General features: G+C 48.9%; 1 protein-coding gene across 2 annotated transcripts in view; it reads right to left on the reverse strand.

Annotated features, from left to right (window-relative positions):
* Positions 1–2,500, reverse strand: part of fam184ab (family with sequence similarity 184 member Ab) — a 116,379-nt gene that overhangs the window by 49,922 nt on the left and 63,957 nt on the right. The window lies entirely within an intron of this gene.

Consider the following 2,500-nt stretch of genomic DNA (forward strand, 5'->3'; position numbering starts at 1 on the left):
ATCTCATTTTCCTCAGGGTTCTCTTCAGTCAACTCCCTTTCTCTCCTTCACTCTCTATTACACTCACTCCACTTCCTCCTCCGCCTACCTCCTCTCCTCTTCCTCTCCTCCCCATGTCTTTCCTCGGCCTCCTTTCTCTGCTTCCTATGAACATTCATTTGACATGTGTGCAGCAGGCCATGTCATTGAGGAGTTATGCCTTACAGAAAAGACTGATCAAGGTCTGTCCATCTCTCTCTCATTCTCTCTCACTCTTTCTCACCCTCTCTCTCTCTCTCTCTCTCTCTCTCTCTCTCCCTCTCTCCTCCCTGCCCCTGTATGTAAAACATAAACCTCACCACACCTTTGCTAGTGAGTAACTGAGGTCATGGGTGTCATGTTAGTTTTGAAAGGTGCTGGGGACATAGATGGGATTTTAAATGGGCCCTCCTCTCTGCCACTGGCCTAATGCACCGCCCGCCTCTGCCATTATGATGAGTGGAGTCCAAATACAAACGCACCGGCACTCAGAGGTTACTGGGATTGTTTTCGGCTTTTAAACTAAAATGTTGCAACAGGCTAAAAACAAGCGGGGGGGGGCATCTCTGTCGAGCCGAACAATTCAGTTCGATTTTCACCCATCAACTACTGATAAAGCACTTGTGTGATTTCATTTTCAGTTGTCAAAAGTGAAATTAGAAATGAAATTGGTGTTTGCAAAAAATGTCCCCAGCATAAATGACACCTACAATGGTGGCATAAATATCTGTCGAGCCGAACAATTCAGTTCGTTTTCACCCATCAACTACTGATAAAGCACTTCCTACTCACTGTAGTGTGATTTCATTTTCAGTCGTCAAAACTGAAATTAGAAGTGAAATTGGTGTTTGCAAAAAATGTCCCCAGCATAAATGACACCTACAATGGTGGCATAAATATCAACAACAAACCTCCCCCCCCCCCCCCCCCGGTCACATACCCAGTGACCACAGCGTGCCCTGCCCCTGGCATCCGAGCACACAGAGAACACACACCAGAGGTCTTCGGTTGGCCCCCAGCCCTCCCCTCCACGGCTCAGTGGAGGCTTCCCTCTCACCCTGAAACCTTTCATTCCACTCAGTGGCATCATGGCCCCGGCTCCCCCAGGCACCGCTGGCTGTGACGGATGAGCTTGTTTGTGTTTCCATTGCCATGCTAAATTGCTTGTTAGCTTAATGAAGGGGTGGTCCAGCCTGGTCTAGAGCGTTTCATGTAAAACGCATACAGCGGAGAGTGGGTTGCATGCGAGCGGACGGGCTTCAACACACGAGCTGGCTGTGGGCTTGTGAAACTGTGGAGTCCTACGGGGAGGTAAATGAAAAGTAATTTTGACCCAAAAAGGGACCAGGTAGAAAGTGTGTGCATAGACTCTTTGACGCACGCAAACACACCAACACACTACTACACACACACACGCATTAAGGCTCCTGTAGATTGCTAAAGGCTGATTGTGCCCATTTTCCTCTTGTGTGGACAGGGACGCTGCTTGAACTCAAAATCCTAATGCTTTATTAAGACATTAATTGACCCCGGGGAGGGAGAGACACGCGATAATTGACGTGTCTCCGATTGAGCCGGAGCCAGACAACCACCACCCCCCACCCCCCACCACACCTCCCACACCTCCCACACCTCCCTCACCTCCCCCCACCTCACCTCCCCTTTGCCAATTTCCTTTCTTTAATTGTGTTCCGACATCCCCCTGACGTGGTGGCGGCAGCTGTGGCAGCGGTGGCTCATTAAAATTCTGAGGGCCTCAGAGTATGCCAGCTCAGGCTTCTGTGTCCCCGTTTAATATTCACGGTCGGTGGCCTGTCTGCTCCGTGCCTCGCTGCGACGCTCCACTCCACTCCGCTCTGCTCCCCGCCTCTCGTTAGCTCGTTAGCGTTAGCACACCATAGAGATTCAACCCACCTCTCGCCCCCACACGTGGCATTTGTAGGAGTTGCGGAGGGGGGATCACAATGAAAGAGTAAATGTTCTGGGAAATGAGCTCATCAGGAGAGATGAGATACGAGGGGAAGCCGCTGTGGACCAGCAGACAGACTGCTGTGCAAAATAAGGTTACAGCTTCGTCCAGCATCTTAAAATACCGCACTGATCTCTACAGTATACATGCACACAGTATAATGTTCAGCTATCAAATGTCGGCTTTAGGCCAAACAATTCGCAGACATTAGGCTGACTGTATTGCTTTATGTCTCTCCTAAGCTCACCTTAGTGGACTGAACAACTACAAACGTTTACCCCAAACATTACAACATTCATCAGGACATCGACTGACCCAATGTGAACAAATAAATATGGTCATATAGTTGGTCTAGGTGGAGGCCTGTTGAGGCTTTTTCTGTGGAGGTTGGTGATTTGTCCAGCAGACTATCTTCTGCACTAGAGTACACTATATGGCAAATCACTAATGCCCTGAACACACATTTACAGGCGTATTACACAAATAAAATGAAATGCTGTGGAAAATAACCTA

This window comes from Clupea harengus, chromosome 15, assembly GCF_900700415.2.
Source record: "Clupea harengus chromosome 15, Ch_v2.0.2, whole genome shotgun sequence".
Taxonomy (NCBI): Eukaryota; Metazoa; Chordata; class Actinopteri; order Clupeiformes; family Clupeidae; genus Clupea; species Clupea harengus.